The following is a 22,893-nucleotide window of genomic DNA, read 5'->3' as shown; positions in this document are numbered from 1 at the left end:
GAGCTGCGGTGTAAATTTATGCTCTGAGGAGAATTCTAAATTTAAACGCAATTCAAGAAAGTAGCTGCACAAGAATGATAAATTTAACGCAGCTGCGCCAAATTTAGACAACAGGCAGAGGGGTAAAAAACTTCTATTATACACTGGAAATGATACATGTCCCCCATTGTGTGTACAGACTCACCAGTATTTAAATGCACCAGACATGTGCTGCTATGCAGTAGTTTATTTGCTGAAGAGTGCACCCTAAACACGTATTTTGATGGGTAGTGCAAGTAATAAAGTGCACCGCGTAAGTTGATATATAATTTATGTAAGATGTAATACAGTGTTCATTGCCCATGGTCCATGTCACTATATAATTACTTTTTGACACAAAGTGACAAATTACAATGAGGTTGCCCATAACACACACTACCATTGTAAAACAGCCAAGAATCCGGTAAAACTTAATATATAAAGATGGTGGGTAAATATGTAGTATCTGTAGTGTTTGTCCTTTTCTGGCAACATATTTGCAACCTTTTTTGTAGAATATGCACTAGGTCAGAATCCTGACAAGGATAGGAAGGCTTTTCTCTCCGCTGTGTTTAATTTTATAGAACTTGAAAAGAAAAATTGGAATCAGCAATGCAGTTCATTTCACCCTGGTTTATGGGGCATTTTCAACCCAAGCATAAATACTGTGTATGAGGTATAGCATTGACTCTTGAAGCATGAAGAGGAAATGAGAGTGGAGGCAGTGAGATGCTGGGAAACATTAGATCTATGTGGATGTTACTCTGACACGTGCCTCCTACAGTTGTGTGCAAGAGTTTTAGGCTGAGTTCACATATGTTCGGCATACGGCTTAGGTGAACTCAGCCTAAATGTCGACGGCAACTGATTCCACAACTGATGATAACATGCATCAGTTGCCATCAGTTGTGTAGCATCCGGCATCCAATGTTTCTGGACGTCAAACGCAAGTTGCGTTCCCCTGTCTGGTGCCATCTGGTGTGTCCTACCACCCGGCATCCAAATTGACATGCCGGATGATTATGAACTGTTCTATTCAAATGAATGGGATCAGTTCTAGCATCAGTTTCCCTTTGGTAAACGCCGGAGGGAAACTCTTCCAGACAACTGATGTATGTGAAGGGGACCAAAGATGGCTTTCAAAAATAGTTTTAAAAGTTTATTTTTATAATTTATTTATTTTTTTCACCAAAATGTTAAGTAAATGAATGGAAGAGAAATCTAAATCAAATCAATATTTGGTGTGACCAACCTTAGCCTTCAAAACAGTATCAATTTTAGTTACATTTTCATTAGATTTTTGAAGGAACTTGGCAGGGAGGTTGTTCCAAACATCTCGGAGAACTAACCACATATCTCATGTGGATGTAGGCTTGCTCTCATTCTTCAGTCTCTTCATGTAATCTCTGACAGACTAAATGATGTTGAGGTCAGGGCTCTGTGTGGACCATATCATCACTTCCAGGACTCCTTGTTCTTCTTAAAAAACGAAAAATAGTTGATGATTAACTAGTTAATGACATTGGCTGTTTTTTGGGGGTCTCTGTACTAATGCAGAATAGAAAATTGGAGTCAATCAGATGTCATCCTCATGGGAGATATCTAACCTTGCAGCTGTTTTAATTTGTGGCTTACGTTTTTGTCCTCATTCTCTAAGACCCATGCCTTTTTTATTTTTTCCACTGACAAAGTCATTTTAGGACAAGTTGTACTTTTCATTGGCAAACTTTAATTTATCATATAATGTATGATGCCACAAAAAAATAATATATTGGGCAAAATGAAAAAAAAATGAAAATAGGCAATTTTGTGGGGCAATAATTGTTTGGGAGTTTAAAATAAGGTAAAACTGACATGCTAACTTTATTCTATGAGTCCATACGATGCAATGATACCAAACTTGGATAGTTTATGTTTCTTTATATTGTTAAATGGGCACTCTCATTAAAGGGGTATTCCGCCCCTAGACATAGGGTATTCCGCCCCTAGACACGAACTCGCTCTGTGCTGTAATCCCGGGGGTCCCCAGCAGTGGGACCACGGCGATCTGACATCTTATCCCCTATCCTTTGGATAGGGGATAAAATGTCTAGGGGCGGAATACCCCTTTAAAACTAATTTTTGCTATTGCACTCCTTATGGTAAATAAAAAAGATTTTTAATGTACTTTGTTTAAAAAAAAATGAAGTTTTCTATGTTTTATTTGTGCTTAAAAAAGCTCAAGAGCACATTTTCCCCCATCTTATACACAGATTTAGGACCGAAGCCCAAACACAGGAAGTGCAGCTTGGAGTGCTGAGGGGGGGGGGAGGTTTGGATGAGGCTGGACATACACCCTCAGAACTCCAGGCTGCACTTTCTGTGTTTGGACCTCGGTCCTAAGTCTGCATATAAGATGGGGGGAAATGTGCTCTTGAGCTTTTTTAAGCACAAATAAAACATAGAAAACTTCATTTTTTTAAACAAAGTATATTAGAAATATTTTTTATTTACCATAAGGAGTGCAATAGCAAAAATTAATTTTAATCAGCGCTACCCTTTAAATAATAGAAAACATGAAAAAAAAATGTGTTGCATGTTGCCCCTATAACACCTAATAATAATAATGTGTTGCCCCTATAACACCTACGGAGCTGGGAAAGGTACCACCTTTATGTAATTTTGGCTTTTTGATCATGTTTTATTAAAAAATTTCTGGGATGTGACCAAAATCGGTAATTTTGGCATTTGGATTATTTTTGCATTCATGCAGTTGACCGTGTAGAATCAGCAATGGAATAATTTAATAGTTTGGACAATTATGCATATTTATTTGGAAAATTAGGTCATTTAAATTTTTATTAGGGAGGGTTATATTGGTTCACATTTCTTTTTTTTTCCACATTTTTTGGGCCTACCTGCCTAGGGGCCTGTTATAAGCCATCTGTAGATGGCTTACATAGATCAATGTAATGATATTGCATTACATTGATCCATGTACTCGGCACTCTATTGCTAAAGTGTGCTAAAGCCAGCCATAGAAGATGCAAAGGTCAAGGTAAGACCCAGGCTTCCCCAGCAACCCATCAACAACCTGCAATTACATCACAAGTGGTTTTGATGTTAAGGCTCATGGACAATTATTGGCCCACTATGCCTGCTATCCTAGAAGTTACATCTATGCAACATTAAAAAATCTATGCAACATTTTGTGGCTATTGGCCATCAAATGCAGGTATAATTTTGCCTGTATGTGGTGATCATAATATGTTGTACCCATCCCCTCTTGTTACAGAAGGTATACCGTACTTTCAAGACGAGTGCATGGCGGTAGTGGACCACTGAGGAGCAAGAAAAATTAATACCTATTTTCCTCCCCAGACAACTCCTTTAAGTGCATGTATTACACCTTTTGGATATGCACAGGTTTAAAGGGGTACTCCGGTGCTTACACATCTTATCCCCTATCCAAAGGATAGGGGATAAGATGCCTGATCGCGGGAGTCCCGCAGCTGGGGACGCCCGTGATCATGCACGCGGCACCCCGTTTGTAATCAGTCCCAGGAGCGTGTTCGCTCCGGGTCTGATTACGGTCGACCGCAGGGCCGGCGGCGTGTGACGTTATGCCCACGTTTGTCAGGGTTAGGCAGGCTGGAGGTGGATCCTCTGTGTCAGAGAAGGATTGGCGTGGACCGTGTCGGTGGACCGGTTCTAAGTTGCTACTGGTTTTCACCAGAGCCCGCCGCAAAGCGGGATGGTCTTGTAGCGGCGGTAGCAACCAGGTCGTATCCACCGGCAACGGCTCAACCTCTCTGACTGCTGAGATAGGCGCGGTACAAAGGATTAGACAAGAGCAAGGTCGGACGTAGCAGAAGGTCAGGGCAGGCAGCAAGGATCGTAGTCAGGGGCAACGGCAAGAGGTCTGGAACACTGGCTTGGGATACACAAGGAACGCTTTCACTGGCACAATGGCAACAAGATCCGGCAAGGAAGTGAAGGGGAAGTGAGGTAATATAGGGAAGTGCACAGGTGAACACACTAATTAAAACCATGCGCCAATCAGTGGCGCACTGGCCCTTTAAATGCGCGTCCCGCATCGCGAATCGCATCCCGGCTGGGGACATTATCGCAGCGCACCCGGTCAGCCGGTCAGCTGTGAGCGCTCCGGGGAGGAGCGGGGACCCGGAGCGCTCGGCGTAACAACGTGTGATGTCACGCTCCGCCCCTCAATGCAAGCCTACGGGAGGGGACTGATTACAAACGGGGTGCCGCGTGCATGATCACGGGCGTCCCCAGCTGCGGGACTCCCGCGATCAGGCATCTTATGCCCTATCCTTTGGATAGAGACATCACGTAGAGACATCACATTCATCAGACAATAGAACGCTGACCAAGCTGCAGGGGTGGAGGGTGGACAGGTGCAGGGAACAAGCTAGGCTACGTCCGTTTTACGTCACATGATGCTTCTTCCGGCCTCGAGGTAGGCCGGAAGAAGCGTCATGTGGCGTGAAACGGACATAGCCTAGCTTGGTCCCTGCACCTGTCCACCCTCCCCCCCTGCACCTTGGTCAGCGTTCTATTGTCTGATGAATGTGATGTCTCTACGTGAGTTTCCACAATAAAACAGCCTGGACTCCAGCCGCTTTATTGGATTGGTGAGTTGCCGTGTCTTCTTTGTTCTACTAGTACATGTTTATAAAATATGAAATCACTTAATTGTATGCAAAGGTTTTATGACACCATCTGATAGAGTGTACATGGCATCTGTATATGTAGTTTAAAGTCACAGACAAATAACCACATTCGCTAGCACATCAACTGCAGCTACAAAACATATTTTCATGATGATGGAATTAGAGTAGCAAATATAAAATCTGTTGATCTGTGTTAAAAGATTTATAATCAAACATCACTTTGATATCCATCTGTGTGAACACAGATGTTTACAGACTTTTATTTCCATTGTAATTGGATAAACAATTTTGCATAACTTGGGAGAGTAGGGTTGCTATGCCTTTAACGTTGCTTTGCTTCCTGCATCAACTAGACGACAGAGCTTCCTATGTCTATCTATCAGAACATCCAGAAGTGCAACATTATACACATTACATTTTTTCTTTTTACTTGTGCCTTTACCATAAACCTGATGTGTAAACCTAATTACCTTTATAGGGTAGTGAATACTCTGCAGTTTCATAAAGGGAACCTATCACATTGAAAATTAAGTCTGATCTGACAGCATCTTGGTGTAGAACATGGGTAGCCAAGCAGATGGATATATAGTGGGAAAAGATTTAGTAGATGTTACGATCACACCTGGCCAGGTTTTGCATGCTGCGCTGTGTTCAGTTAGAAGTTAAAGGCTCGGGCCAATTAGCAGCTGGGACAGGGTATTTTGATTCCTTCTCAGCCTTCTGGCTTTGCTGTTGATTTAGTAGATTTTTAGCTTTGCTTGATTTTAGTCTTGTCTATTTCAGTTCTGACTGGTTAGTTTGATTTTGCCATGGATTTCCAGTTCCGACCCGTTTAACTAATTTTTAGCCTTGTCCTGTCTTTCTTGTAATCTTTCAGTTCATATGGGTTATATCGTGTCTAGTTTGTATTCTGATGTGTATTCTGGCCTGTTTGTGTTTTGTACTTCACATAGATATGGGTCCTGATCCAATGTCTCTCTTGTTTTGCCTCTTGCCTTGTGTGTTGTACTTCTGTTCAGTCTTGTCCATTACCTGAACTTGCATCCTAACTTATAGTCTAACCTGTTTGTGTTTTGTACTTCACTTTGACATAGGTCCTTATTCATTGCTTTTCCCATAGTCTTGTATGTTATACTTGTATGTTTGATCCTGAACTTGTTAGTTCTCATCTGTATAGTATCTTGACTTCAGTTACCTGTTCACTCACCTTCATTCCTGGTAAACCTGTCAATATGCTATATGTTCCTGGAAACCTGTTTGTCATTACTGTCATACCTGCCATGTTACTTTGGTGCTGAATCTGTTAGTCAGCTCTCTATATAACTGCCATTATATCTTGTTGATACCTGTTTCCCTGTTTACGGCTCCTGTGTACAGTTCTGTTTATTATGTTGACTTGTGACACTAGTGCACCTTATATAGCGCAGAGTTCTCCATCCAGTTGCAAATCCGCTGTCTAGGGTGAATACGCAAGTAGACAGGGAAAGTAATCTCAGGGCTTCACTATTTTCAGCCCTATATGACAGTCAAAGTTTTAAGCTTTTCATTTTAATAGGCACTGTTGTTTCAAACTACTTCCTTCTTTCTTCTTTGCCATCTACTGTCCACTGCCTGTTGTCATTGGATTTCTGTCTCTAGTAACAGAAAAGACAAATCACAGAAAGTAGGTCATTTAGCATATGTGCAGGAAAGAGAAAGCCTAGGCTGTGTACCAGTATTCCTGCTGAATATTATCCACACTGTTCCTTGGAGATAAATCAAGGGTTCTCTTTCATCTGTGAGCAGTAATAGGGCTCAGAGCAGCTGCCCCTTGTGCAAATACGAGTTTACCTATTGCTTTATGTACAAAGTGCTGCAATGTTATCTCCCACCTCTTCTCCCTACACATGCTATCTAGTATTGTACTGTGTAAATCATCATATCAGTACAGCACCAGCCTATATAGTCCAGTGCATTTTCACCAGCACTATGTCATGGCAAAGCAGAGAAGAGTATGTGCTGTGTTATGATTGCCAGAGAAGTAAGGAAAGTTCATGTGTGTATACTACTGGCATACAGCCCAGCTATGCTCCTGTCCCCTGAAATGGAGAGAATGAGAAATAGCTGTGCACTATGAAGGGAGCTTTCAGGGTCTCAGCCACAACAGTACTCTCACTAAAAACACCTTGTCATCAAAAATCTATTGAAACGACAGGTACACTTTAAATCACTGCTCATTCTAGGATCAGAAGTCCAGAGTGTGGTTCCACTTAGTGTTTGACAGCCTTCCCTATATAAGTGTGAATACAGAGAAAACTGTCAGTCAATGTAAGACCAACCTCTGGACTTTAAAGGGGTACTCCACTGGAAAACATTTTTTTCTAGATCAACTGGTGACAAAAAGTTAAAAACAGATTTGTAAATTACTTCTGTTAAAAAATCTAAATCCTTCCAGTAGTTATTAGCTGCTGTTATGATCCACAGGATGTTTTGAATTTATTTTCTGTCTGACCACAGTGCTCTCTGCTGACACCTCTGTCCATTTTAGGAACTGTCCAGAGTAGGAGAAAATCCCCATAGCAAACCTATGCTGCTCTAGACAGTTCCTAAAATGGACAGAGATCACTGTGGTCAGGCAGAAAGGAAATTCAGCAGCTGTGTGGATCATAACAGCAGCTGATAAGTACTGGAAGGATTAGGATTTTTTAAAAGAAGTAATTTACAGATCTGTTTAACTTTCTTGCACCAGTTGATTTAAGAAAAAAAGTTTTCCAGTGGAATACCCCTTTAAGGGCAGAATGTGCAGGAATCTAAATGAATATGTGGTGTCCCGGCACCGGATTGCATCCGTTGCCTTGTGGTGAGGTCCCCAATGTCCCTAAATGTAGGTGGGGTCCTCACCCTTAGTTAGCCCCTTGTCACCCCTTTTGTAATTAAAATTATTAAAATTTAATGTGTATATATTTGTATAGTATGTGTACTTACCTAGTTAGTGTCGCAGGAACTGCGGGTCACGTGATTCGTTCAAAAAAGTCTATGGTTTCTGTGTATAGGACCTTTGGAGGAAGTATGGTGTTCACCCATCAGGCTATGTAACGGTGAGTGACAGCTGACCATGGACCAATCCAAAAAGGCCACGCCCCTGCCCATATAAGGGCGTGGCGGCCATGGCTCGCTCTCTTGTTCCCGGGCTGTTGACAGGGAAGGATCTGCGCTGCTGTCATCAGTGAGTTTAGGCCCGAGCCTTGCGGCGACGGCTGATCTTTACTAAACTGTGAGTGTAATCAATCCCTACGCACTCTGCAAGATCACATCTAACCCCTAAATCCGGACGGATCTTCACAAATTACCCTAAATTCTGAGACTTATATAAAAAGTCAAGGTCCGCAACAACTGTCAGTCACTGAGGTGTATGGAGACTGTATTAATGAGACTGTTACTGTTCATTGGATGATCTTCAGTCATTATATGCATGCACCTATCGTTACTGGGAAGGGCAGCGATAGGCCGGAGAATTACCTCAGCATACTAGCCCTCAGCCTGGCATCACGAGTGACAGGGTTAATCTTAACCCCTGATATACTGAAGCAACACCCTGACCACACTACCCCTACCCCAGAGGCTTACCACAAAGCCTTTTTGGTGTCGCACGAACAGGATTCGGGTGTGTGCCTATTACAGTTGCCACTGGCGAAAGTGTACTCCCCCCCCCAAGCAACAAACTTTATTCATGTGCTGTAAACCATGTTGTTGTGTACAGGAGCAATGTCCGTGGTGCACCATGCAAGGGGGCCACGAGAAAAGTAAGGGGGGAGGCGAAAATTTATCTGCAGCTAAGATGTGTAAACTGCGCAATGAGTTCATGCTGCGATCCTCTGGTCCAGTCAGCACAGGCGGAGCTGAACTGCTGCCAGAAAAGCGCGCGAAGAAGGCCTGCGCTGCACCACACCCCTCCCCTGGGCGTGGCTGTCAAGTTGCTGTGTCACAGCCGAAAGGGAACTTGTAGATACAGGAGTCGTCTCTGGAGGGCCCGGAAGTCGTGACTGAAAGGATGACGTCCTTCCTGCCGGCCGCCATTTTGGGGAAGCCCACTCTAAAAGACACCACGCAGAGCAACCTCTTCAGTCTGCACAAGGAGCCAGAGAGTACAGACATGGCGTAGAGCAGCGTTCCACATGGTGAAGATAACAAAATGGCGCCGGAACAGCAGAAAGTCATGGCAGTCACAGCCCGGCTATTCCAAGAAATTGCTGACCGTCTGCAGTGGTTGTCATTAGACGAAGAGGGGGCCTGCAATCTTCCCCCACTGCCTGATGATGACGACGATTGGCCAGGACACCTCCAGCGGAGAATGCAGGGACACCTGGAGGTGCATCGCCGGTGAGGCTATCCCCTCACCACAGAACTTGGGGCTCGTGGGCCAAGATCCCATCGGAGGAGTCTGCAGTGAGTACCCCGCCGGAGGCGGACTTCTCTTCCTCCTCCAGCCCTGTGGCCATACCCCGATCAAGCCTGCCAAGTGCATGACTGTGCTCACCGAAATTGCTGCAATGGGTGTTTGGAGATGAGCCGGAGCTGATCGAATATATGCACAAGGTGCAACTGCAGAAAAAGAAAGGGCCCGTCAAGAAGCCGAGCTGGCCGAATTGATGGAAAAGCTAAAGGCCTGACACAAAGAACTCTACGCCCCCAAGCAAGTGCATTTGCACCATGAAGAGAAAGTACGGTGGCAAGAAAACACCAAAGAAATGGAGGCATTGTACATTTGTAAATGGGATTACCCCCGAGAAGGGGAGGAGCCATTGGAGAGAAGAAGAGCAATTGTGGCCAAGTTCGACAAGGTCAGAGGTTATGGGACACTCCTTGACTGCCACACTGGGCAGATCATCCTCGTAAACCGGCGAGCAGTGCAAAGGCCATATCTCCATAAGAAGTTCTACACCTTGGAGGTGGGTGAGATTGTAGAGTACACCCCCGTCCAGAGCATTCGTGGAGAATGGTCTGCAGCGGTCACCAGACCAACAGCCCCAACACAGCTTCCCTTCAAATATTTTCCGTCAACTGATTGGGAGTCCGATCCCTTCAACTTGAGGCCGGAAAGGTATGCTCCTAAAGCCTCCACCAGCGTACCCAAGGAGGAGGAGCCTCAACAGCCAAGATCATCTTCTGTGTACAGAAAAGAGTCAAGTTCTTCATCTTCTGTGTACTGCCGAGAGTCGAGTTCTGCACAGGGTGAAGAAAATAGGCCAAAGTTGCGGCCACCCAAGTCAGTACCTAGACCCTCTCGGAGCAGTGAGAGTTTGTCTGACCCTGGGGTACCAACATATATACCTGGTCCCTCTCGGAGCCATGAGAGTTCGCCTGTTCCTGAGGTACCAACGGAAGGGTCATGGGTCCATCCTAGTTTGGAGATGGTACTCAAGCCCTATTGCCCCACTTTGATCCCGGCTAGAAAGCCTGTGTCCTCTTCTAATGCTACCATCCACCACTCCATCCTCACCAATGTGGTGTGGCAAAGCTATGTCAATTCTACACCTGCCCCTGATGTTGGAAGGTATAGGGGAACCAGGAGAGGCACAACAAGAGTAAAGAAGTATATTATCTGAAGAGACTTTAAAGTAATGTCAGATTGTTTCTTGTGTTAACCACTTTTATTTTGCAGCAACCAAGTTCAAGAATCGTGCCTAGCAGGACTGTGCTAAGATTTTTTCAGTTTAAAGTTCAGCAACGTAACCACTAAGCTTGTGCCTGACTATTAAGTCAAGAGACTCCTAGCCAGTAGGAGATTCATTAAGGACTGTACCCAGCTGAGTTGTGGTTAAGGCCGTGTTTACCTTTCCCTACCATGAACTCCTAGTGTAGGTGGACTGCTGGTCCTTACATGCCACTTTGTATATTTCCCTTTAATTGGACTCCTAGTGTAAGTGGACTGCTGATCCTTACACGTCCGTTTTATGTATACACCAGCAGCTTCATAAGAACTCTTATGCTAAATGTTGCACTTATCAGATGAATGCGCCTGAACCCTGTTGGAGTGTTGATGATTGTGTAAATTGTATAATGGATATGTATATGGTTTTTGTACACAGGAAGGTATCCTCGTGTGTGTACATAAAAAATAGGTAAGGGTTGTACATAGAAAGATAGTCTAATGTCTATGTACATAAAAAGTGAGTCAGAGCTGTACACGAAAAATGTCAGTGTGTTGCACGTGTACACTCAACACTAAAAACGTAAATGATCCTTGTACATACAAATGTATAAAAAGTTTTAAAGGTGTTTAGTAGTTGCTAAATAGGTGACACCCCGGCTCCTCCGAGGGTAGTATTATTGCTTTCTCCCATCGCTATTACCTGTCTCAACAAAAATAATAGGGAAAATTACCCTTAAAATAGTACTTGCACACATAGTACTCTAGATTACTCACTTAAATGTACAACTTCGATCTATTTCAGTACATACGCAAAAATAAAATATATCTCACTTAAGGAAACACTTTAGGGATTGTAGCCTATTGGAATTCAATTCCTGCCACTGTTAGGTGCACTTCTTCTTCTCTTTCTTTGCGTGTGTGAGATGCTCTACCTGGCCAGTAGGTGCTCTTGCGAGCTCACAAATGAAACACGTAATTCTTAATGTAAACTAGGTAGGTTATGTGAAGTGCTCTAGGGGTAAGTACCGTGTAGCCGATAGACCCTAGCAGCCAATCTTACTGTGACCTAGCTTCCGGCTAGCCAGTATACCTTATACGTACTATCAGGAAACTCATTGTTGGCGAATAAAATGTGTGAGATAATAAAATTGTTTAGTCAGCTTGAAACTAAAGGGATAAAGAGCTGTGCTAATGTTCAGTTAGCCTCATAAGGATGTGTAGAGAGCTAATAAAATGTCTTAGGAACTAGAAACTAAATGTTAGATAGCTGCCTAATTGTCTAGTAAGCTTTAAAATGTATAGTAAGCTTAATAAAAATGTTTAGAAGCTAGAAACTAAAGGTCTAGATAGCTTCATAATTATTTAGATAGCTTCATAATTGCTTAGATAACTTCATAAGTGTCTTAGAAGCCTTCTTAAATGTCTAGTAGGATTACTAGTCTACAAAATTTTTAAAATGCCTAGAAAATGTCTGGTAGGTTTAAAAGTACCTAATGTGTATAAAAGTTTGTCAGGATGTAGATTCTGTCTAGTTAGTGATCCTGCTTAAGTCTGTCCTAGTTCCTCTGCCTTAGGGGACAGGCGTCGGGGTCGACTTATTTTAAGTAAGGGGGTTTGTGGAGTCCCGCCCTGGATTGCATCCGTTGCCTTGTGGTGAGGTCTCCAAAGTCAGAGTCCCTAGGTGTAGGTGGGGTCCTCATCCTTAGTTAGCCCCTTGTCACCCCTTTTGTTATTAAAATTATTTAAATTTAATGTGTATATATTTGTATAGTAAGTGTACTTACCTAGTTAGTGTTGTAGGACCTGCGGGTCACGTGACGCGTTCCAAAGACTCTATGGTTTCTGTGTATAGGACCTTTGGAGGAAGTCAGGCTATGTAATGGTGAGTGACAGCTGACCATGGACCAATCCAAAAAGGCCCAGCCCCTGCCCATATAAGGACGCGGCGGCCATGGCTCGCTCTCTTGTTCCTGGGCTGTTGACAGGGAAGGATCTGCGCTTCTGTCATCAGTGAGTTTAGGCCCGAGTCTTGCGGCGACGGCTGATCTTTACTAAACTGTGAGTGTAATCAATCCCTACGCACTCTGCAAGATCACCGGACCATATCTAACCCCTAAATCCGGACGGATCTTCGCAAATTACCCTAAATTCTGAGACTTATATAAAAATTCAAGGTCCGCAACAACTGTCAGTCACTGAGGTGTATGGAGACTGTATTAATGAGACTGTTTCTGTTCATTGGATGTACCGCAAGTCGTTAAGTAAAGTTTATCCAAGTTCAAGTACCTTGTGGACCTTCAGTCATTATATGCATGCACCTATCGTTACTGGGAAGGGCGGCGATAGGCCGGAGAATTACCTCAGCATACTAGCCCTCAGCCTGGCGTCACGAGGCAGGGTTAATCTTAACCCCTGATATACTGAAGCAACACCCTGACTACACTACCCCTACCCCAGAGGCTTACCACAAATAGAGTACAAATTCTTCTAAATTGTTTTCCTCAAAATTATTTTTCAATCTGCTTAGCTCCTCCTGTTCTACAACATGTTGCTGGCAGATCAGACTATATCCTTAATGGTACTGTATAGTAAGAATTTAGAGTCAGGGTGAAATAATGCGAGAATGGAAAGAAATACATAATATAACTAAAGGTCAATGAAAGGAGCAGGGTCTTTCACATAAACTGACTGGATTAAATGTCCTTGCATTAGACCAATATACCAAGAATGTATCACCCAAATGTACAAATGTAGATGTAGGCATCAACAATATGTATTTGTTAAGCTCTTGGGATAATCACATCACCTGTGGTCTTGGTGTGGCGGAATTACTGTATACTGTATATGTCCCTTGTATTGTGGTGTTAGTAGTGATACTGGTCTGTGTATAGTGGCTCTTATTTCCTTACAGTATGGTGGTATTATTTAGTCACTGCAGAATTATTATGGAGTGGTGATATTATTTTATGTTTCTATGCCCGATACTGAGATAAAATCTAGCGTGTGCCACAGTGAGAGAAGGGGGGGGGGGGGTGCCCAGACTACAAGCTATGTAAGGGGACCCAAAGTTTCTGATGGCAGCCCTGGTTATAAGCAAGTAAAAGAGAAGTCATGAACTTAAAAATGACTACATTCTGGCTACATTCATAACGTCAAGAATTTTTTTGCCAGAACTAGTTTGAAAATAAATGAAAATAAACAAAGACAAAGAAAGAAAATTACTATAAAAATATCTTCCTTTAATATAAATGTCTGTACTGGACAACTGCTTTTTATATTGTAGCTTACCTGGCAAAAAGTCGATCTTAAGGCCGTCTACTACCAGGACCTCCAGTGATTACTTGTGTAAAGATGAACTATTACTTTGTGGCTACTGAAATCAATAAGTATCCATTGATTTACCTTAATCCCAGCTTTACTCTGTAGCCAAGCTGATGGCAATGCAGTAATGGCTTGTCTTAATGGAGTTTCCTGTGCAAAATGGTAGTGGTGGGGGAGTAGTTGTAGTAAGTAGTAATTTATTTTTTATTTTTTTACTACACTTGAAGGCATTAAAAAAGCAATTTTGTACAGAAAACCGTTTTAAGCAACAAAAACAAAAAAAAACACAAAAAACATTTTTTTGGGAGTATCGGAAAGTCGTTGTCCATGCGCACAATATGTAAAAAATGCAGACAAATTCATGCAGCCACGTTAATGAGTGACATGTTACTTCTTTTTGCAGCTGTACAAAAAAAGTGTCTGCATTTTTTACATATTGTGTGTACGGTCAACCAATGATAGACATAGAGCACATTAATGTTAAAAAATGTAGATGCAATTTTGTGAACACAATTTTTTACAAATGTGTAGAACGGGACCCTTCAATCAGTTATTCCACCAAGCAAACAGAACCAAACAGGTAAGATCATAATTCAATAGTTCTGGGTTTATTGTGGAAGTTCACAAAGTTTTGCTTGCAGAACGCAGTAAAACAAAAACGCAAATGTCCTTTACATCAGGTTTTTTTTGTACATCATAATGAACTTCTGATGTTCTCACCTAAAACTTGGCAGATTCATTCCCCCAAAAAATCTGTCTTTTTTGTGCAGTGTATCAGCATTTAATATTCCATTGAAAGACTGGTTTTGCTCCAGAACAATTCCTTCTCCTGCTCTCTGTGCAGACACCTGTGTGTACAGCTTAGGTGTCTAACACACACCAGAACTGTAGCATGGGAGTGACTTTATCTTTAGAACCAGAGACACTCCCAAAATCTGGACCCAAACTCCAGTCTTATGTCACTGAGACAAAAGCCTCAGTGATACCTACCTCCCAGCCACCAGATCACCAGCTGCTTTCTTACAGTAAAATACATCTGAAAAAACAATGTTTGAACATAGCCTTTGGGTACTTCCACATATGATGGACTTTACTGTAACAACAAAGTGGATTTTTTAAATAATCCATGTAAATATTGGCCTGTGATGCGAATTTAAAATTTGCAGTAGGTCAGTTTTTTGTTCCGAAACAAAAAGAAAAAACTGGTTAGTATATTTCTGTCGATCTCCCTCTTACCATGCTGGCTCCTCGCTGTAGCTCCACCTCTAATGACGTTACCACTATAGGCAGGGCTACAACAGACCAGGCCGGAACAGGAGCCAGGGTGGTAAGTGGACATCTGGCTACAGTATATACAGCTATTTGGATATATATACCTGAATATACTGTATAATCCCCAAAGAGTTAAACAGCAATGCTCAGCTGCACTAGTAAACTCTTTCCTTGCTGGGTCGGCGCATAGCACTCAGCTCAGCAAGGGCTTACAGAAAACCAGCGATGTTGGTTTTGGTTGGCAGGAGACATATGATTTATACCACCTGCCAAGCATGAGCTGTTCCTGTGGCTGTATAGCTGTAGGCACAGCTCAGCCCTGATGTTGGAAAGGACCAGTTCCAGCACAACGCTGTGAGACTGTGTTCACTCATTGCGGCTAATTGGTGGTACTGCAACTAATTACCACAGATGTTTTTGCCAAAAATGGGCAAAATCGCTGTAAAAAATTGTGTATTTTAAGCTATATGCATAATAAGCATAATTCCCCCATTCACCGCAAAAACGCACACACTCATTAGTTGCGGTACCGCTAATTATGCACAACATGTGAATATAGCCTAAAGGCTATACAATGTATAGCAATTTGATACTGCAGCATTTTCCTCTATACTGAACCCCTTCTATTGAATAGCGTATGTAATGCAGCTATGTGTTCTTATCGTCGTCATTGACATCCTCTGTATTCTCTCCTGCTACTTCAGTCTTTGCTGCAGTTACTGCCCTTTCCACTAGGGGCAGTGCACGAGCACTGCCTGGAATTTATAGGGCCAATGTGCACTCCCTAGTAGTTTCCTCTCTAATCCCTGCAAAGCACTCCCTATATAAAAAATATTAGCATTAGTGTAGTTTTCTGCACAGTTTACGTCCCTGAGTTTGTCTGCTGATCAAGTGCTTCCTGATCATATCCTGCCATCTTGACTTTGTTGCTATAAAACCTCATGTAAGATCAGATCTGTTGTAAAACAAATATCCTTAATGCCAACCTTTTACACGTAGATTAAAGGGGTACTCCACTGGAAAACATTTTTTTTTTTTTTTTTAAATCAACTGTTGCCAGAAAGTTAAACAGATTTGTAAATTACTTCTATAAAAAAAAATCTTAATACTTATCAGCTACTGTCATGATCCACAGAAAATTCTTTTCTTTTTGAATTTCCTTTCTGTCTGTTAACTGTGCTCTCTGCTGACACCTCTGTCCATTTTAGGAACTGTCCAGAGCAGGATAGGTTTTCTATGGGAATTTTCTCCTACTCTGGACAGTTCCTAAAATAGACAGAGGTGTCAGCAGAGAGCACTGTGGTCAGACAGAAAGGAAATTCAAAAAGAAAAGAACTTCCTGTGGATCATACAGCTGCTGATAAGTACTGGAAGGATTAAGATATTTAATAGAAGTAATTTACAAATCTGTTTAACTTTCTGGCACCAGTTGATTAAAAAAAAAATGTTTTCCAGTGAAGTACCCCTTTAACCCCTTAAGGATGCAGGACGTACTCAAACAGCCCCTTTTCTGAGTCCTTAAGGACTTTAGGACGTTTGAGTACGTCCTGTCAAATCCGCTAGCTGGAGGGGAGCCGGTGCCCGATGCCTGCTGAAATCGTTCAGCAGGCATCGCGGCATATCGCCCAGTGGGGTCATGATGACCCCCCATGTCGGCGATCGCAGCGCATCGCTCGTCATTTCAGACGAGCGATGTGCTGCGATTTCGTTCCCCGCCGCTCGCCGGGTGGGGATCGGAGCTGGATGTCTCCTGATTTCATTCAGCAGACATCCCGGCAGTGTGCCGGAGGACCTCCTATACCGGCGATCGCTGCAGGGCGCCGGGTACTACTTACCGGCGTTCTGCAGCGGTTCCGGGTCATCAGGGTTACGTGTGACCCTATGACCCGGATATAGATGATGAATGGTGGTGTAATATACACCACCAATCATCATCAGTGCTGTACTGGGGGCTGGCATTGTTGCCACCGCCCCCACTACAGTGTGATTGGGTGGCCAAAGTGACCACCACCAATCACATAGTAATGGGAGGGGATGGTGGGGCTAGGAGCAAGTTGCTCCGTTCTGCCCACCATTCCACAGAGATCTGGCGAGCAGGATGGAGCCCCGTGCTGCCCACCATCCCCTCAGTTAAAAAAAGTGCCCCTTGCCCCCTTTCTGTGGCCCCTTGGCACAGAAATCCCCCAAGGTTAGCTTTAGATTAGGTAGGGACAGGTTAGGGTTAAAAAAAAGTGTTATTTTTTTTTTCTTCCAGCGTACCTCAGTGGGTGTCCGTGGGTCCGTAGCACCTTTAGCTGCGTGACCCCGGCCCTGCTGGGTCGCTGTGGTCTGCCGCCAGCGTTTTTTTTTTTTTTGCACAGATCTTTTTTTTTTTTTTTTCCTCAGCGTGTGTGCGGACCCTCTTAGTTATAAAAGAGTGGTCCGCCACCGTTTGTTAAAGCCCGTAGTACTGATCAGTGTTTTTTTTTTGTGGTGCCGGAGCTTTTTTTTTCGGGTTTTCTAGCGCTTTTATGCACCCATAGGCGGTCCGTGCCACCAGTAGCAGGCGTGTACTGTGTGGACGAACCGTACCTGTGTGTGCAGCCTGTCCCACTGCTGTCAGTGATTTATCACTGATCAGCGGTTTTTTTTTGGGTTCAGGTGGGTGCATTTTTTCGGGGTTAAGCGCTTTTTTATTTTATTTTTCGGGTTTTTTGTGTGGGGGTCTGTGAAAAAGCCACCAGCCACTGTTCTGGGCTGAGTGGACGGACCCCCCACTGACTTCTGCACCCCCTCCCGCCACAAGCGTTAATCAGTGCGCACACCACTGATTAGATAAACGCTTTTTTTTTGGCGCAGGGCTTTTGGCGCAGTCCCCTTTTTATTTTTTTTTCTATTAGGGCGGGTTCGTTTAGTTAGGTTAGGTTAGGGCGGGTTAGGGAGGTAGTATCGCACCACATCACACGCAGCTTCCTTATTTCATCGTCCTCCTCATCATCTAGTTCAGATGATGAGCCACCAAGACGGCGAACTCGCCGCCGTGCGGTGCCGCAAACCTCCTCTGCCCTTGACCCTGTGCCCCATGCTAGTATGAGTCCCCCTGGCGCTCATACAAGTGAAGCCCCCCAGCCACGTTCACTGGTACATCGTACCGGCGAACTTGTCTGGACTCAGCCAGAGGACCAACAGTTCGTCGCCACTAACCCGGGCTCATTTTTAGCTAGACCCAGCGGCTGGACTCCAGTGGATGCAGCCAAAATGAGGACCTTTTGGGGCCTCGTGCTGCATATGGGTCTAGTTAAAAAACCCAGTGTCAGGCAATACTGGAGTGGGGACGTCCTTTACCAGACACCCCTCTACAGTATGGCCACTTCCCCAGTTCGAGGCCATTCGGAGATGTTTGCATTATGCTGATAATGCGGCATGTCCCCCCCGAACTGATCCTGCGTATGACCGCCTGTATAAAATCAGGCCGGTCATCAATTACTTCGGTGCCAGATTTTGGGAGGCCTATGTCCCAGGGAGGGTGGTCGCTATTGATGAGTCTCTCATCAGCTTTAAGGGGAGACTCAGCTTCCGGCAATACATCCTTACCAAGCGAGCACGGTATGGCGTGAAGATGTATCAACTTTGCGAGAGTACCTCCGGGTACACTTGCAAGTTTATAGTCTATGAGGGACGAGATTCCCGTTTTGAACCCCCGGAATGTCCCCCCACTCTGAGTGTTAGCGGGAAAATAGTTTGGGGCCTTTTGCACCCATTGCTAGATAAAGGTTACCACCTTTACGTGGATAACTTTTATACTAGTATCCCTCTCTTCACATCCCTCGCCGCCAGATCCACGGTCGCTTGTGGGACAGTCCGGAAGAATCAAAGAGGCCTTCCGCCCCATCCCCTACATGCTCCTATCCCCCGGGGTGAGTCTCGTGCCTTTTCCCATGAGAACCTGTTGTTGGTCCGGTATAAGGACAAGAGGGATGTCCTTATGCTCACCACTATTCATGGGAACGGCAGCACCCCTGTCCCTGTGCGAGGTACCGCGGGACCGGTCCTCAAGCCCGATTGTATTCTGGACTACAATCGGTATATGGGGGGAGTTGATCTTTCTGAGCAAGTCCTCAAGCCATATAATGGCATGCGGAAAACACGTGTATGGTATAAAAAGGTTGCGGTCTACATGGTACAGGTTGCCATGTACAACTCTTTTATACTGTACAAGTACGCTGGCAACACAGGGACATACCTGCAGTTCCAACAGGTAGTTCTAAGGGCCCTCATCTTTAATGACCGCCAAGGAGCGGGTCAGAGCACCTCTGGAACTTTAGGTCCCCGGATCGTCCCGGGCCAACACTTTCCAGGTGTGATCCCCAACACTAGAAGGTCGGGACGAACCCAGAAAAGATGCAGAGTGTGTCACAGATGGGGAGACGGAGTAACACCACCATTCAGTGTGACACTTGCCCAGATAATCCGGGCCTCTGCATAGGCTGCTTCAGGGAGTATCACACTTCCATGGAGTACTACATTTTCCATCCTTTGCCCTAATTTTCATTCCCCAGAATTCGGCTCCAATGTACCAGTCCAGGGTACATTGACTTCCAAATTTTATACCAAAATACCCCCCCCCCCCCCCCCCCAAAAAAAAAAAAAAAAAACCTTTTCCCCGAAATCTTTTTTTTTCTTCCCCTAAAAAATGGGTCATGGGACACAGATTCAACAGCATTGGTGGTTTGCAGTTGCCTCAAATGCACAACGCTCTCTCTCCCCACCTGAGCGTGTTGCTCATTTGAGGTAACAGAATAGGGATGGCCCCACACATCCTCTTCCCAGAATGATGATTCAGAGTATAGGGTTTGGGGCGGGCATCATTTTTACTTTTGGCTGTACTCTGGGTCATCATTCTGGGAAAATAATTGGCATATCAGTAAAATTGCAATTTTCGTCCCCCATAGTACACTTCATCCATTCCTAGAAAATAAATGAAGGGAACACCCGTCTGTTCCAAATCTCCACTTCACCCTATACACCTTCCCTAGGGGGTGTACTGTTTGTAATAGGTTCACATGTGGGTGTTCCTTGTATTTTCCTCTGAATGTATGTAACTGTTAGTTCCGTAACAAACATCCGCCTCAAATGCGAAGAGTTCTCGCTGAGCTCTGTCGTATTTCCAGGCGACAATTCGGAGTCACATGTTAGTTGTTCCCAGAAAGATGAAGCAGAGCATAGGTTGAAAATTTTAATTTTCAAAAGCTACCCTTCATCCATTCCTGGAAAATAAATTTAGGAAACACCTGTGCGTTAAAAATGTCCTCTTACCCCTATACCCATTCCTCAGGGTGGGTACTTTCTGTAATGGTGTCACATGTGGGTGTTTCATTTTTGTATTTTCCTCGGAATGTATGTAACCGTCAGCTACTGAAATGCCATAGGCCACAAATACAAACTGACCTCTATGACTTCTGAGCCTTGTTGTGCGCCCGCCCAGCACGTTACACCATATGTGGATGTATTTTTATAGTCAGTGGAAAAAGCTCTCAAAAATTTGTAACCCAATATCTCATATTACCCCTTGTAAAAATGTTAAAAATTGGGTAACCCCAGCATTTTTGTGTAAAAAAAATAAAATTTTTAAATTTATGGCCCATTTTTCAAAAAACCTGTGAGGTGTTATTTCCCACTGTACCCCTTGTTACGTTCATTGAGGGGTGTAGGTTCTAAAATGGTGTGACATGTGGTTTTTTTTTTTGTGGCTGTTATTGCACAATGGGGGCTTTATAAATGCACATGACCCCCAACTTCAATTTCAACAAAATTTCACTCCTTCTATTCTGAGCATTGTAGTGCATCCACAGAGCAATTTACATCCACATATGGGGTATTTTTTTTTTCTCAGATGAAGTTGTTCTACAAATTTTGGGGGCCTTTTGCCCTATTACCTAATGTGAAAATGAAACATTTGGGGTAACACTATCAATATAGTGCAAAAAAAAAAAATCACATGTTTCACTTTTACGGCCCACTGTTCAAAAAACCTGAGGTGTAAGTACTCACTGTAACACTGTTATGTTCCCTGAGGGGTCTAGTTTCCAAAATGTAATGCCATGTGTTTTTTTGTTTTTTTTTTGCTGTCCTGGCACCATAGGGGCTTCCTAAATGCAGCATGCCCCCAGAGCAAAATTTGCTTCCAAAAAGCCAAATGTGACTACTCCTCTTCTGAGACCTGTAGTGCGCCAGCAGAGCACTTTTCACCCCCATATGGGGTGTTTTATGAATTGGGAGAAATTGGGCTTCAAATTTTGGGGGATATTTTCTGCTTTAACCCTTTGTAAAAATGTGAAATTTTTGGGAAACCAAGCATTTTAGGTAAAAATTATTATTATTTTTTAACATATGCCAAAGTCCTGAAACCCCTGTGGGGTATTAAGGTTCACCTTACCCCTTGTTACGTTCCCCAAGGGGTCTAGTTTCCAAAATGGTATGCCATGTGTTTTTTTTTTTTTTTCACTGTCCTGGCACCATAGGGGCTTCCTAAATGCGGCATGCCCCCAGAGCAAAATTTGCTTCCAAAAAGCCAAATGTGACTACTCCTCTTCTGAGACCTGTAGTGCGCCAGCAGAGCACTTTTCACCCCCATATGGGGTGTTTTCTGAATCGGGAGAAATTGTGCTTAAAATTTTGGGGGGTATTTTCTGCTGTAATCCTTTGTAAAAATGTGAAATTCTTGGGAAACCAAGCATTTTAGGTAACATTTTTTATTTTTTTTTACATTTGCAAAAGTCATGAAACACCTGATGGGTATTAAGGCTCACTTTATCCCATGTTACATTCCCCGAGGGGTCTAGTTTCCAAAATGGTATGCCATGTGTTTTTTTTTTGCTGTTTTGACACCCTAGGGGCTTCCTAAATGTGACATGCCCCCCAAAAACCATTTCAGAAAAATGTTCTCTCCAAAATCCCCTTGTTGCTTTTTCCCTTCTGAGCCCTCTACTGCGCCCGCTGAACACTTTACATAGACATATGAGGTATGTGATTACTCGAGAGAAATTGGGCTACAAATACAAGTAAAAAAATTTCTCCTTTTACCACTTGCAAAAATTCAAAAATTGGGTCTACAAGAACATGCGAGTGTAAAAAATGAAGATTTTGAATTTTCTCCTTCACTTTGCTGCTATTGCTGCTATTCCTGTGAAACACCTAAAACACTGACTGTATGTCATTTTGAATACTTCGGGGGTGCAGTTTTTATATTGGGGTCATTTGTGGGGTATTTCTAATATGACGACTCTTCAAATCCACTTCAAAACTGAACTGGTCCCTGAAAAATATCGAGTTTTAAAATTTTGTGAAAAATTGGAAAATTGCTGCTGAACTTCGAAGCCCTCTGGTGTCTAACAAAAGTAAAAATTCATAAATTTTATGATGCAAACATAAAGTAGACATATTTTATATGTGAACAAAAAAATTATTTTGAATATCCATTTTCCTTACAAGCAGAGAGCTTCAAAGTTAGAAAAATGCAACATTTTAATTTTTTTTTATCAAATTTTGGGATTTTTCACCAAGAAAGGATGCAAGTTACCACAAAAATTTACCACAATGTTAAAGTAGAATATGTCACGAAAAAACTATCTCGGAATCAGAATGATAAGTAAAAGTATTCCAGAGTTATTAATGTTTAAAGTGACAGTGGTCAGAATTGCAAAAAGAGTCCTTAAGGTGAAAAAGAGCTAAGTCCTTAAGGGGTTAAGGCATCTAGTATTCAGATGTAACTGTATGGGTATTCAGGGCTTTGAAATGAATAGTCTATTCTCAGGGTAGGCCATTAATAGGGTAGGCCATTAATATTCCATAAATCAGTACCTAAATAAGATATTGTTATCTCAATTTGTGACTTGCACTACTGTTTCTATTCTCCTTTTTCAGTCTTTTTTGAATATGCTGTCTTTGAGTTGGTAGCACAGGACCAGTTGTGAGGGTTGTTCCTGGTGCTCTCTTCCC

At 43.2% G+C, this 22,893-nt stretch overlaps 1 protein-coding gene across 2 annotated transcripts in view; it reads left to right on the top strand.

The window, feature by feature from the left end:
* The window catches only part of CABP7 (calcium binding protein 7), a 144,707-nt gene that overhangs the window by 101,158 nt on the left and 20,656 nt on the right, over positions 1-22,893 (top strand). The window lies entirely within an intron of this gene.

Source organism: Hyla sarda, chromosome 1 (assembly GCF_029499605.1).
Source record: "Hyla sarda isolate aHylSar1 chromosome 1, aHylSar1.hap1, whole genome shotgun sequence".
Taxonomy (NCBI): Eukaryota; Metazoa; Chordata; class Amphibia; order Anura; family Hylidae; genus Hyla; species Hyla sarda.
Note: the sequence above shows the minus strand (reverse complement) of the source record. Positions and strands in the feature narration are given on the sequence as shown.